The sequence below is a fragment of the Poecilia reticulata genome, chromosome 17 (genome assembly GCF_904066995.2).
Source record: "Poecilia reticulata chromosome 17, P_reticulata-male-v2, whole genome shotgun sequence".
Classification (NCBI taxonomy): domain Eukaryota; kingdom Metazoa; phylum Chordata; class Actinopteri; order Cyprinodontiformes; family Poeciliidae; genus Poecilia; species Poecilia reticulata.
Genome location: NC_088846.1, coordinates 12,022,898 through 12,038,729, shown reverse-complemented (window position 1 = coordinate 12,038,729; position 15,832 = coordinate 12,022,898). Strand labels below are relative to the sequence as shown.

At 41.2% G+C, this 15,832-nt stretch overlaps 1 long non-coding RNA gene across 1 annotated transcript; it reads right to left on the bottom strand.

The window, feature by feature from the left end:
• Positions 1–11,262: 11,262 nt before the first annotated feature.
• LOC145548003 (uncharacterized) lies at positions 11,263–14,921 on the bottom strand. The gene is made up of 7 exons (XR_014084289.1): positions 14,820–14,921; positions 13,215–13,388; positions 12,887–12,976; positions 12,315–12,501; positions 12,062–12,216; positions 11,880–11,964; positions 11,263–11,591 (listed from the first exon to the last, which is right to left on the bottom strand). It is a non-coding gene; the product is annotated as an uncharacterized LOC145548003 (long non-coding RNA).
• Between the last annotated feature and the right edge of the window lie 911 nt (positions 14,922–15,832).

Sequence of the window (15,832 nt, the reverse complement as noted above, 5' to 3'; positions counted from 1 at the left end):
GTATGTTGATCCTGTTTACAACTATGATTTTCATGTTCAAAAGCAATTTTTTTATGTTCCATCTTATAGTAATAACTTAACAAAACTGTTTATTTGACTTCAAAGACTAGAGTCGAGATTGCTTTACATTTAATTTATACATTGAAAATTTGTATAGTAAAATGCAATAAATTAGTTGTGATGTACAGAAGATAAACATTAGCAAGCTCAAGAATATGTTTAGCTCTTAATATATAATAGTAAAGGTTAGTTATAAAGACTAGATGACGTCAATTTATGGTCTTAAATTGCAAAATAAAGTCTGCAAATTGATTGTAGAATGGTTTCATTTTTACATCACTTTGCATGAGATACTTTCAAACTAAGTGTTTTGTGTTCTACAACTACATTTCCTGTGGACCATCAAAATTATGTTAATAATATATTAAATACATTAACTGTAATATATTTTACACTATAATTAACATATGGTATAGAATACAGACTTCAATGGTATTTGGAAATGTCCAAGGTTTTTTAAAAAGTTTGTGAATGCATCACAAAAAACAGAGTAAAAAGAGAGAATTTCAGTTTTGGGTTAACAAAATATTGGTAAATTTGACATAAAAAAAACCTGTTAAAATAAGGAAAATATTTTGATGGAAATTCTGAAAAAAAAAAAAAATACAGAAAATGTCCTGTTAATTCTCTGCCATGATATTTTCAGTGTTTTTTACAGAATTTCCATCAGAAGTTTCCCGTAATTTAACAGTATTTTATTTCAAAGTTTTCCATGAAAAAATAGGGAAATATCCTGGTAATTTCTGCCAGTACACTTTCTTGTTTTTTATGGAATTTCAGCAGAATTTTTCCATAATTTAACAGTTTTTTCCCCAATAATTTAACATGAACAAACTGTTAAATTATGGCCCACCACCACTTCAGGTGACATTTCCCATATTCTCAAACTCAAAGCTTGACATGTATGGGGCAACGTGATAGTTCATCTACTGACTGACTACATAAACTAAAAGCTGAATCATAGATATTTTTAATAAGCGTATTTGTGAGCCTGCCTCTTTTTATTAAATTGAAATTAATTTTAGATTTTTGTATGACTTTTTCTCAGATTAACTTAGAAAACGAGTTGTTATTATTACAGGTTAGTTTTCTAAACAACAAAAAAGTAACTGCTAGGGAAGCTCAAAAATGAAAAATTGGACTGATATTGATATCCGATAGTAATACTGCTGTTATGCCAGATTAACCAAAACTTTATTTTGTCAATTTTATTTTATATGATTACTCGATTAATCGTAAGAATAATCGATAGATTACGTGATTACTAAAATATTTGTTTACAATAGCCCTAATTATATAAATAAAATAGCATTTATAGGTGGATCGGGGGGATTAATTCTCTCCTTCGCCCCCTCCTTCTACAGCCAGACCTCCTCCCCCTTCTTGCAATTTGCTGTCCGGCCGCCCCCCCACCCAGCACTCAACGGTACGCTTGACCGGCCCCACCCTCTTTGACCCCTCACATCTACCTCTACATTGAAGGGGGCTAGTGCACCTCTCATGGTACACTAGCCCCCCAATGTCTCTCCTTCACCCCCCCTTCTACAGCCAGACCTCCTCCCCTTCTTGCAATTCGCCGTCCGGCCTCCCCCCACCCCCCTTCCCCCCCAGCACTCAATGGTATGCTTGACGGGCCCCACCCTCTTCGACTCCTCACATCTACCTCTGCATTGAGGGGGGCTAGTGCACCTCTCATGGTACACTAGCCCCCAATGTCTCTCCTTCGCCCCCTCCTTCTGCAGCCAAACCTCCTCCCCTTCTTGCAATTCTCCGCCCGGCCTCCCCCCCAGCACTCAATGGTATGATAGACTGGCCCCACCCTCTACGACCCCTCACATCTACCTGTACATTGAAGGGGGGCTAGTGCACCTCTCATGGTACACTAGCCCCCCAATGTCTCTCCTTCGCCCCCTCCTTCTGCAGCCAAACCTCCTCCCCCTTCTTGCAATTCGCCGTCCATCCGCCCCCCAGCACTCAACGGTACGCTAGACCGGCACCACCCTCTTTGACCACTCACATCTACCTCTACATTGAGGGGGGCTAGTGTACCTCTCATCATACACTAGCCCCCCCACAATGTCTCTCCTTCGTTCAATCCTTCGCTTCCCCCTCCTCTCTAACGATACGTCAGCCCCCCACCTTCTCTCCTTCTTCTTCGAACCCCTTCTAGCCTCCCAGTGGGCCATCGTTCCCTCGGCCTCCAATTCTGATTCTTCGGGTTAATCTACCCGTCTTTCTCTCACTGTAACAACAGATGACTAATGGTTTCCGGTATTCTCAGGTTGAAAACTTGTAAGCAATCTTTAAGGCCATAATCATCCGCTCTGGTAAGATGCGAAGTTCTTCTGAGGAACAGTTTTGATACTTCTGACAAGGTGTCACTAGGTTGGTGAGATTAGGCATGAGGACTCAGAGGTCTGTCGTGAGTCGGAGACAGGTCCTGACTCAGAGACAGGTCATAACTCTGTGGCAGGTCCCGACTCTGAGGCAGGTCCCGTCTCTCAGGCGGGTCCTGACTTGGGGACGGGTCCCGACTCTGAGGCAGGTCCCGTCTCAGAGGTAGGTCCCGTCTCAGAGGTCGGTCCCGTCTCAGAGGTCGGTCCCGTCTCAGAGGCAGGTCCCGTCTCAGAGGTCTGTCCCGTCTCAGAGGTCTGTCCTGACGCTGAGGCGGGTCCTGACTCTGAGGCGGATCCTGACTCGGAGACGGGTCCAGGGACGGGTCCTGACTCGGAGACGGGTCCCATCTCAGAGGCAGGTCCCATCTCAGAGGCAGGTCCTGTCTCAGAGGTCGGTCCCGTCTCAGAGGTCGGTCCCGTCTCAGAGGTCGGTCCTGTCTCAGAGGTCGGTCCCGTCTCAGAGTTCTGTCCTGACTCGGTGACAGGCCACGACTCTGAGGCGGGTCCAGACTCTGAGGCGGGTCCAGACGCTGAGGCGGGTCCAGACTCTGGGGCGGGTCCTGACTCTGGGGCGGGTCCTGACTCTGAGGCAGGTCCTGACGCTGAGGCGGGTCCAGACGCTGAGGCGGGTCCAGACGCTGAGGCGGGTCCAGACTCTGAGACAGATCCTAACTCGGAGATGGGGACGGGTCCTGACTCGGGGATGGGTCCTGACTCTGAGACGGGTCCCGTCTCAGACGTCTGTCCTGACTCGGTGACGGGATCTGACTCTGAGGCGGGCCCTGACTCTGAGTTCGGCCCTGACTCCTCCAAGTCAGTACCAACCTCTGAGTTGACCAAATTTAGAGGCCCAGCTAAGTGTGGACTAAACACAACATTTGATCCATTCTTGGTGGGCTCTTGCCTCTCTTCTTCATCTGGATTGTCTCCACAACCCGCAGCCTTTTTGATGAGGTCCCATGCCTTTTGGAGAAAGGTGTCTTTGAGATTGATTTTTCTCGGTCGTGCAAGGGTTCTTTTAAAGCATTCCACAACTTTGTGAATCACTATTGGGTTGTTGCTTTTAATCATTTTGAAGAGCAGTTCTCTAACTGCGTCTTCATTGCCCCACAGAAGTTGCAGGATGTCTCGGCAGGCTTTTTTTTCCATTTTGTCATAAAAGACAAAATCTATGTCCTTGACTTCTTTCCATATTTTTGGAGCAAGCTTTCTCTGGACCGGTTCGGTGTGCTTCCTTTTGTAATGCCCATAGGTAGATCTGTAACTGGACTTATAAATCAATCTCCATAGAATATTTTGAACCATAATTCTCCTTTCATCTTCTGTTCCACGTCTGAATCCCATCCTGTTTGCGTCCCTCAAAAATTGTTCAGGGTCCATGGTTGCCTGAGTATAATCTTCACTCAGGCAGTTTTCATCTGCGTACAAGTCTTCAGTTGGAAAAAAAGTCTTTCGGATCTTTCTTTTGGTAGACGTGAACATTTTCTCTTTAGGAACAGGATTCTCCAGATGCTTTTTGAATTTTTCCACGATGACTTGGTGTCCTTCTGGGTAATCCAGTAGTGCGATTAAATGCAGTCCACTGGCAAAGTGGAATGCATCTCTCGCAAGACTCTGGAAAATCCTTTCACCAAGTTCTTCTGAAATCTCCGAGAGTACGTTCACATTTATATCTCCAGTTTTTCTCAAAAGCAATTTCAAAATTTTGCTATGTTGTTCCTCAAAGACTTGTCGGACAAGATGCAGAGTTGGTCCATCTGCAGCCTTTTCTATCACTTCCCACAGAAGTTCACTGAGAAAGTTTCTCTTTTTGTAATCTGGGCTTCTTTGACCAGGATGAACTTTGCTGGACAATGTCTTTTTCACTTTCGTCCAAACAGAAACCTTAGGTTTCACATCCATTTCTCTCTCTGGGCTTTCGTCGTTCATCTTTATTGTGCTGAGCTAAAACGTCCAAATGAATCTCGAGTTGACTGACTTGTTAACCGATTTGTGGTAACTGATCAGAGAATTAACTGATCAGTTGGTGATGTCATGGACTCTATGACATCATAAAGTCATCCTCAGAAGGGCCTCATGACACAGACATCATTTGAAGTCATGCTGATGACGTCATTGTAAGCAGCATGGCAACTGTTGCTAAGGGTAAAAATAGCACGCAGTGAGCATGCGCTGTGAAAAAAAAACTTAATCTGTGGGCACTAGATGCATTATTCCTGCAAGTCTGAACTGGCAGTGATTTGTGCAGCTTAACAGGAGGGGCCAGGGAACCATTGGCCCCTCCACTTACCGCCCACCCATTTTTATTTGTTATTTGGGTTCCATCTCCTAACAGGCATAGAGCAAATGTCAGTGGAACCACAACATGACCTGGGCCGGTCTATCAGTCAAACAAACCTCTTGTGATGCCCACTGGTGTGTGAAAAAAAAGTGAAAAAGGAGCATTTAAATGTCTATGGGATAATAATAATAATAATAATAATAATAATAATAATAATAATAATTTACTTGTTAGTGTGGCACTATGAAAGCGAGTCCTGAAACTAGTAGCCCCCCCCATTTTTCATTTTGCTTGTTTACTGGTAGAGTTTTCTGTTTTTGTTTGAAATGTCATTGAGTGTTTGCAGCTAGTTTTCGACGTTAGCTGCTGCTGTTAGAATTTATTAGATTTAACAATGTTTGGGTTCGCCATCGGAGGGCGCTCAGCACTAAATGCGGCAGCGGGTGACACTCTGGCAGGTTGGAGGGGTCCGCCATTGCCAAGAGGACAGCTTGTGGCAGCGGATGTTGGGAGCGCTACTGTAACCGCTGTATTTTCTTTTCACAGGTAAGCTGAGTATTAGAAGGTATATCGTATAATACCAGTAGCCTCCGATGGGTACGGAAGGACACAACAAAGGTGCCTCAGTATAGCTGCATTACCGAGTTAGATATAGAGCTGGAGTTAGCACTAGGCTAAAGTAGCGAGGCTAATGGCTCGTGCTTGGCTAGTGCTTATGTGGGCTGGGTAGGTCGGCTAAATAGGGCCGTAAAATGTGTTCGAAACTGATGTATTGTTCGAGTTAATGAAAGTATGTTGGATGGAGATGTACAGTGGTATTAGTAGAGAGCATGATGTGTATTTGTTGCAGCACTAAATGCGGCAGCGGGTGACGCTCTGGCAGGTTGGAGGGGTCCGCCATTGCCAAGAGGACAGCTTGTGGCAGCGGATGTTGGGAGAGCTACTGTAACCGCTGTATTTTCTTTTCACAGTTTACACCGAATAAATATGCTACACTCGGAGTGACTCGGCCCATCATTTCCGACGGTGTAACATTAACAGGGGTTAAAGACGATGGGTGCAGTAACGGTGTTTCACCGGTATGTGGTGCATGGGAACTCTGAGCTGCCAGTTGCTCTTAATACATTAGAAATGTGCCATTTTAATGAACAATGCCACAGATAAAGCATATTTTTATTATGTTTACTCTCTGTAACATGGTTTAGACTTAGATATGTGATTCTATGCATCATAATTTCAGGGACGGAAACATCTTGTCTCCTGTCCTAACATAACATGAACTTCACTTTTTTTTGCTACTAGTAGCTTTTATTTTTTAAAGAAATCCAACAGAAAGGGGATGGAAAGAAGGTGGGTGGGAGAGGACAGGCAACCAAGGAGCCAGTAGCAGAGTTGTAGTCAAGGTCACCGACCCAAGACCAAGTCAAGACCAGCACCCCGCGCTACGTGACACAAAAAAATTAACTTTTACTTATCAAAATTGCTTCTCAAATTGATCTGAAAGATCCACTTTCCCATAAAAAACTAGTTATTAAATACGTAGAGCTTAAATAAATGCAATCAGTAAAGATCCGTCCAGAAGAATCGGATCGTTCCTGAATGTACCAGCGTTGTCCCATATGTGCGACACCTCAGTCAAAACCTCCACACAATAATTCAGCGCATGAGTGACAACTTTTTTTCATCGCAGATGCAACATGTGTGTCTACGTCAGTACAGCTAGCTTTGCTAGCATCACGTCCACAGATCTTACCTTTCTTTAAGCTTTCCTTCCAAATGACGCTAAAAGTTGGATGAAGCGCTGCTGATTTTACATGTCGCCATATCTTATGATTTATGCAGCGCTATTATATTACTGATGATTAGACTCGCTCAGAGGAAACCACTGCGCATGTCTGGAGCTTCGCGTGCGAGTAAAGGTGGAGGCGATGGGTGACAACAGACACGTAAGTTACGATATTGCTCGGATTTTAAGGCGCCACCTTACGTCCCTGAACTTCACATTTCAACGGAAAAAAAGAGCAACGCGACTTGGATGTAACGAGTAACGCGACAGTTTTGTAGAAATGTAGTGAAGTAGAAAGTACAGATACTTACTGTAAAATGTAGTGGAGTAAAAGTAGAAAGTCCCCATTATTAAATCTACTTAAGTAAAGTACAGATACACGAAAACTCTACTTAAGTACAGTAACAAAGTACTTGTACTTCGTTACTTCCCACCACTGGTCTTCAGTATGTTTTCATGTGTCATGTATGCCTTTACTACTCGCATATATGGTTAAAGGTTGATTTTTCTTTAAAAAGAATGACACACAAAGGTCTTTGCAGGTTAATATGCTAATGTTAGCATGTTGCTCATGGGTCCAACATTAGCTAAAACCGCCACGCCTTTTACTTGCGAGTCTTTAATGTTTTTTGTCTATTGTTGTGGAAAAAAACAATTACCAAGCACTGTTCAGGTAAAATCACTCAATCAGGTTTATTTATAAATTGTGCACAATACAGAGTAGGACAATCAATCATGAAGCAATTCTGAATGTAAAGCTCTGCCAGGCAGAGACAACATGAGTCTTATATAAAAGGACATTTCTAACATTTTTATAGTGAGAAGTGAAAAATTATCCCTTACATTTTAAGACATTACATATTCATTCAGTCATTGAAACATTATTCTATATGATGAAACAAAACACAGGATACGAAAACCCCACTGGCATTCATCCATTCATCCCTTTATCGTTTCACCTCTGTTAGGTAGAAAAAGTTACCCCGCAACCTCTCCTTGTCAGGGAGACGGTCATCTATATGTTTTAGCATCTTTCACAAAACTTTAAAACGATGAATTTGAAATAATGGTAAAGTACCAGCGGGATACCAAACCGTCTTCTAAGTAATTAAGTAACCGTTTTCTTCTAATTGTTCAAATAAGTAATTATTTTAATCCCAAATTCTTCTCTGCAAAATAAGAGCATGCATTTCAATCCTTAGACATCCCTAACACTATAATTATGAATAATTTTATTTTACGTTGCTTATGTTAATAAAAATGTAGGTTTTACACTAATTTTAAATCCTAAATGTAAATTTAAATTTTTATCCTAAATGTAATTTACGTGATATTAAGTCATACTCCTATGAAAATCTAATTAAAATGTAATATAATCTCATCCTCTTTGATTTTAATATAACCCACATTATAATAAACAAGTAAACTTTTAATGTTGCCCCATCTGATTCTAATGCCGACACTTTAAATGAAAACAAAACAGTTTCAAAGTGATCTTCATCCTCATTGATTCTAAATAAACCCAAATTATAAACAACCAGGCAACATCTGATTTCATCGTCTTTGGTAAAATTAAACATATCAAAAAAACAAGTAATTTCAGAAGTTGATTTTCTCTTTTAAATGCATATTTAAGGATAACAGGACAGTGTAAATCTTCACTCTCCTCTTCGGCCACTCGCCAGTGGACCAGCAATAGTTCTTTGAGTGGAGAGCCTTTCAGAAACATCTAAACTAGCTGTTGCTCTGGACATTATCCTCTTTGGTGTCAAAAGTTGAAGTACTTGATACTTGAGTGAAGTTTTGCTGCTCACTCTGTTGCTGTGTCAGATTTAAAGTTATGATCTAGATGGACGTTACAGACAGGCAGTCCTTCACAGTGGTTGATGTGGATTCAGGTTGTCTCTCCCCCACTCGACGCTCGGTCTCGGCGTTGCTGCAGCCAAATCCTCCCCCCGTCTCTCCCCTCTGGCTTCCTGTCAGTCCAGCTGGTTTTGGCGTTGGATCTTTGGGTTGTCCAAATCGTCCCTCAGGAAATGTCCATGTTGTCCACAGATGAAACAAGCATCAACAGTTCAGAGTCTTCTTCTCTCACAGCTCCGAAGCATGTTTAGCTTTTTTTCCTCTGCGTTGATACTGGACAGCAGATCAGCGGAGATTGTTAAAGCTTTCACAGTTTTCTGCCCAAATGCCCAACAGGAGACCAACAGTTGTCCCCTGAAGGTGATGGAGGATTTTTTTGTCTTCTTGATCCTCTAGACTTTCTCAATCATTTTCATTGGCTGGTTTTGTAGGAGGGACATCATCTGGTCCATGGGAGGACAGGTTTGAGGAGTTGAGGTCAGAGGTCAGATGCACCGTGCGAGGCTCAGAGGGAAAGAGAAAAAGCAAATAGAAACCGATTAGGGTTTGTTTTGTCCTTTTCCTTGTTGTTTTCTATACATATATATTTACATTTATGGATCTTATTTTAAACTTTTATGTGATCGTATAGTTTTAGTCATTTATTATTCATCCAGTATTATGGCTCCTGTTTGTTGAACAGTTTGTGAGAGAAACCTGAGGGCTAATTGTTGGTATAGCTCTTAGAGCTGCTTTTAGTATGAAAGGGTCCCTTATAAATAAAATTAATTAATTGATTGATCTTTTTAAGAAATAATTTTTTTTATTTATTTATTCAAACCCACAAAAGAAAAATTAAACATATTACGGCCTGTAATTTATCAACAAAAGATTTATGTTCAGCATTTTATTCCAAACAATTTACCCTGAGGAGGAGATTGTGTGCTGGAACCACTAAGACCCATTCTTCCTGAATTGGGTGGGATTTCCTCTTTAGCCTGCAAACGTCTTCACAGAATCCAACAAATCAACGTTGTGGTCGCTCTGCCTCTTAATCCTCTAAGACGGACCTTTATTTCTAATAAAGGTCTTTAGGATTCTCTAAAGGTTTGGTTCCCTCAATTTAGAAAACCAAAACTCAAGGAATCACCTGCCTTATTGACCTTCCTTGTGGCTCGTGTTTAGTCAGGGTGCTGGATTTGGGGTGGAACCCTCCATGCATGGTTAGTAGCTTCCTAGTCTTAACATCCGTGGTGATTATCTCCTCCTTTGGCCAACTAGTTATTCCTCCAGGGTATCTGATTACTGGTAAGGCATAGCTGTTTATCGTATGGATCTTGTTCTTACCATTGAGCTTGTTTCTCAGGACTTGTTTCTGCATCTGAACCTCCTCACCCAAACCATCAACAAGACTGGCTACAGATACCGACTCAAGAATGGGGCCACCATTCATGTTACCCTAACCCTCCTCTACATGGATGACATCAAGCTGTACGCCAAGAGCGAGCGAGACATCGACTCACTAATACACACTGCCTGGATCTACAGCACTGACATTGGGATGTCATTCGGACTAGAAAAGGGGTCTCATTCCCAGAAAGAACAATAGCAGACATTGAGGACAGTTACAAGTACCTGGGAATACCACAAGCAAATGGCAACCATGACCAGGTCACAATGAAAGGAGTCACAACCAAATACCTCCAACGAATAAGGCAAGTCCTGAGAAACCAGCTCAATGGTAAGAACAAGATCCATACGATAAACAGCTATGCCTTACGAGTAATCAGATACCCTGAAGGAATAACTAGCTGGCCAATGGAGGAGATAAACACCACAGATGTTAAGACTTGGAAACTACTAACCATGCATGGAGGGTTCCACCCCAAATCCAGCACCCTGACTAAACACGAGCCACAAGGAAGGTCAATAAGGCAGGTGATTCCTTGAGTTTTGGTTTTCTAAGTTGAGGGAACCAAACCTTTAGAGAATCCTAAAGACCTTTATCGGAAATAAAGGCCCCTCTTTAAAAAGCTGGACTCATCCTGTGCAGCCAGGATGAGAGGCACTCATCCTGGCTGCACAGGAACAGTCCCTAAACACCAGAGCAATAGAGGCTCAGATCTACCACACCAAACAAGATCCAAGGTGTAGGTTGTGCAAGGAGGCCCCTGAAACAGTCCAGCACATAACAGCAGGGTGCAAGATGCTGGCAGGGAAAGCGTACATGGAACGACATAACCAAGTGGCGGGCATAGTGTACAGAAACATCTGTGCAGAATATGGACTGGAAGATCAAAGTGGGGAACACCCCCAAAGGTGGTGGAGAATGACCGAGCTAAGATCCTGTGGGACTTCCAGATCCAGACAGTCAAAATAGTAATGGCGAACCAACCGGACATTGTGGTGGTCGATAAACAACAGAGGAAAGCAGTTGTGGTGGATGTAGCAATACCAAGTGATTACAATACTTGGTATTGTTGTAATCACAACAAATGACTGAGCCATAGGTGAAGAAGGACAACAGACATTAATATTAAAATCACCAACAATGAGAACTCGGTCATACCTTGGCATGATATTAGCCATGAAATCAGAAAAGTAATTTATAAAGTTTTTGTTGTTCTATGATGGCCGATAGACCGCCGCACACAGCACAGTGTGAGAACTGCCGAGTTCAGATAGGCTAATCTCAAAGCTAATCCCATAGTAGTTGTTTTACTGCTTACAAGTAAAACAACTTTTAAAAACAGTCACTATTCCTCCACCGACATCCTTGGAGCATTAAATAGCCGCAGTTCCGCGGTTCAAGTTCTTTAAAAATGCTGGAGTCACCCAAACCACTTGTCCATGATTCTGTCATAAATAAAACATCCAATCAATGAGAGGAAAAGAAATCCCTAATGACCAAAGTTTTATTTGTCAGCGACCTGGCATTTGCCAAACCGATCCTGGCAGAAATCGCCGGGTCTACACCATCAGCTGGCGTCCGGTGCTCCCGGCAAAGAGGCCGCAGGTTGCTAGGATTCACCCTGCATCTACAGGGCCGAGGAGCGCAGGGCCCCTCAGGGCTGTCACCTCCAAACTGGTGCAGTGGCTAAAACAGGATCCCAGGAACAGCATCAGATATCTCAGTCCAGAAATGTGCAGTTCGAGGCAAAGCCAAGATACTGCGGCTCCCAGGCTTCTGGTAGAGGACCCGAGCTCAGAGGATGAACGAGTCCACCTGCGGAAGGGTGAAAAGGGATTTTTTATAAATATATATATATATATGTACACTTTAGAGCTGTTGCCTTGCAGCAAGAAGGTTCTGGGTTCGATTCCCGGCCCCGGTCTTTCTGCATGGAGTTTGCATGTTCTCCCAGTGCATGCGTGGGTTTTCTCCGGGTACTCCGGTTTCCTCCCACAGTTCAAAAACTCTAAATTGCCCCTAGGTGTGAGTGTGTGTGTGCATGGTTGTGTATCCTGTGTGTCTCTGTGTTGCCCTGCGACAGACTGGCGACCTGTCCTGTACCATGTCCACTGTAGTGTCCACTGTAGGTTGAGTAACAAATGACTCTGAAGATCGCAACTGCCGAGCAGAAAATAGGCAGATTCATCTGGTGAACAAGAGCAGATGACAGTCAGTGACTGACTTTCTATACAGACTTTCTACAACACTTTTAAATTGCTTGTTTATGGAAGGAGAGTATTTACCAAAAAGGAGTAAGATGAAACAGATGATCCCATGATGTTGCATCAGAGTGACAATCTCCTCTTTTATATTGAAAAGCATATCATTATCCTGGTAGCTGTCCAAACTGTCTCCATCTATTAGTCCCCTTCTTACTAAGCGTTTTCTTCGCGTCCTCCTGGCCCAAGATGGAAAAAATACAAATGTTTAAATGTGTACATTGATCAGCGGATGACTGTTAAACATAATAGCTAAAAAAATGCTTATATAATATACCTGACTCTCGTCTCTCGGTATGAGATTGTTGGTTCCCCATTCAAGAACATCTTCATGTCTCGACTACTCTATGCACTCTAATACACATGCCTCTATAGAGGCCTCTATAGAGGCATGTGTATTCCGGTTGACCCCAGTTGTTTTTCACCTTTAGACTGATATGGCTGAAGGAGTCCATTTTTACTTCCTGTTAGCCAAGAAAGATGCAAATTAGGAGGGTTAGATTGATCATCCATAGCTACAAATAGACAATGGAAACAAAGGAGATCTGCTTAAAGTGCGTGGAAGCCCAGTTCAACTGTCCTTGCTGTATATTTTGCATAGATTTTTCAAGATACCATGGAATTATAGCAATGTCTTCCTAACCAGAAAACAAAATGTTATCTAGTAAGATTAGAGGTTTATTTGGATTTGTTTCTTATTGTGATACAACAAAAATAACTGTTTTGTGATAACAACCTTATGGTTGTATGTTAGGAACAATTACCAATATTTATAACAGGGTCAGTCACTCTGGGCTTCTGTAAGAACTGTTGTATTTGGTTAATAAAATATTAATTTGACATATTTACAGGAAGCTTGAAGGTCTGTAAGCTGTCGCCATCTTCATCATATTGAAAAGTTCCCAATAAACTCTCCTGATCGTCTAAATGCTTCTTTCCCTAAGACAAAATTAGATAGAAATCCAGTTCATTATCTTGTTCTTTCTATATAAAAGTTAGTTGGTGTATCTAAAAACGTATCACACCCTGAGATAAGCAGAAAATTCATTTGTGTAGACAAAGTTTGGATGTGATCAAGTGATGTCATACTAAATCATTGCTAACACATTTTAAAGCCCCTTCTTCCACACTATAGGTGGACACGTATATAAGATACATGTGATGTTGCTTGACTTACATAGACAGAAAATTCCTTCGGAGCACTGGAGACTGTGAAAGTCGGGGATATACTCTTAGGAATATGACCCAGGGATACGTGAGTTATGGTGATTTTGTGGGACAGTTTGATGGATAAGCGTCCTGGGAAGCCTGCAAAGGCCCAACATTGTCCAGGACTCAAATGATTTCTTCCCTGAAGACAAAGTACAAAACAAAGTTTAGGTGGGGTACCAAGACTAATTAGAAAAGAAAATCATAAAGCCTAATATTTATCAAACAGAAATACCACTTTGCATAATATTCATTTAATGTTCCGAGTGTTGTTCAGACCTAAATGTTGTCCCTAAACTGACATTGGGATGTCATTCGGACTAGAAAAGGGGTCTCATTCCCAGAAAGAACAATAGCAGACATTGAGGACAGTTACAAGTTGTTGTTGAAAATATATCCCAAACAATCTACATGTTCTGTTGTTGTGAAATGTTGCTGAAGTCAAATGGTGCACAAGTTTTGCACCTGCACAAAAAACACAGAAATATTGAGTCAAGAAACCTTGATGCTGAAATTTGCAATCTGGTTTATGATCTTAGCATGTGGAGAGTCACAAGCATGCAGAGTAACATGGATTTACTCCATTCAGTATGTTAAAATTAGTGCACAAGCTGAAATTAGCCAAAATGGTGATATTAGCCTAATTGCAGCCAGTGGCATGTGGGCTATAACTAGCATGTTGTCTTACAATAACTTCCTCCATACAGTGTGCTAAACATGGTTAATAAATAAACAAAATAATTTTAGGGAAAAGGCTACTGTTAATGTGAGCAGTAGTTATATTAGCAATGTTTGTGATACTGTTTTGCAAAAATAAAAATTAATTGTTTACTTCGTGGCACTTGGTTACCAGTAAACACACTCATCTCTTAGCAACAGATTAGCAACAAAAAATGTTATTGTTCAAAAAACACAAGATTACTTCTTCTGTTTTGAAATGCTACTTATTTTACCTTAACAAGAATTGTGCATTTGGTGAATTTTGCAGAAAAGTTAATTCTTTTTGTCATAGTGGTAAATATATTATAAAACATACATTCAACACAAAAGTTAAAATCTCGATTTATGCTTCGTGGCAATTGGTTAGCAGTAGAAAACGCTTCCCTCTTAAAACCAAATTAATAACAAGTTACATATTTTATAAAACATAAGCTCTATCGAAATAATGCTTACTTTATTAGAGACAAGACATTTACCGTTGGTACATTTTGCAAAAGTTAAAATCTTAAGTTTACTTCGTAGCACTTGGTTACCAGTAAACAAACCCATCTCTTAGCAACAGGCTAGCAACAAAACTTCTTATTGATCAAAAAACATAATATTTCTTCTGCTCATTGGAAATACCACTTATTTTATACTTAAGAATTGTGTAGTTGGTGAATTTTGTAGAAAAGTTCATTCTTTTTGTCATAGTGGTAAATATATTATGAAACACACATTCAACACAAAAGTTAAAATCTCGACTTATACTTCGTGGCAGTTCGTTACCAGTAGAAACGCTTATCTCTTAAAACCAAATTAATAACAAGTTTTATAGTTTATAAAACATAAGCTCTTTCGAAATAATGCTTACCTGATTAGATACAAGACATTTACCGTTGCCAAATCTGATGTTCACTTCGTGGCACTTGGTTTACCAGTAAACACACCCATCTCTTAGCAACAGGTTAGCAACAAATATTGTTATTGTTCGAAAAACATAAGATTTCTTCTGCTCTTTTGAAATAGGCCTACTACTTATCTTACACTATTTATCAAGAACTGTGCAGTTGCTGAATTTTGCAGAAAAGTGTTGTTTTTTGTTTGTTTTTAGTGGTAAGTATATTGTATAACAGACATTCAACAAAAAAGTATAAATCTGATTTATACTTCGTTGCAGTTCATTACCTTTAGAAAACGCTCATCTCTTAACAACAAATTAATTATAGGTGTAGAGCAGTGCTTCCCAACCCTGGTCCTCAAGGCACACTGACCTGCATGTTTTAGATGCTCCCCTGCATCATCAGCACACATGATTGCAATTGATAGCTGATTAACAGGGTTTTGCTGAATTGCAATCATCTGAATGGGGTGTGTTGAAGCAGGGGAACATCTAAAACATAAAAGGTCAGTATGCCTTGAGGACCAGGGTTGGGAAACACTGGTGTAGAGCAATAGGTGCCTTACATGCATTGCATGGAAGCATTGAAAAACAGTGTAAACATTGGTGTTTATGCTATGACAAAGATGGACTTTGCTTATTACAGGTTACTTCTGAAAGTGCTTGATTTCACTCGATTTTATGTTGGGGTATGTTGTGAGATTAGCTTCTATTGTATATCAAGTAGTTTGGTTTCCTGACCACTAGGGGAGCACTAGAAAGATATACCAAAAAGGGAGTTCGAATAAGAAGCTGTTCATGTTGATACCTCGTGCTCTAGCATAAAATAAAGAAGTACGGCTTTGCAACCGACGATTGCTTCTCCTGTCTTCCCTCGTATCATGACATGGTGTCAGAAATAAGGACTTAAACGCCTACGGAAAGAGCACAATGGCAAAGTTTGGACCTCCGGAGCCGTTCGATTTTACCCAGCCGGCGGAGTGGCC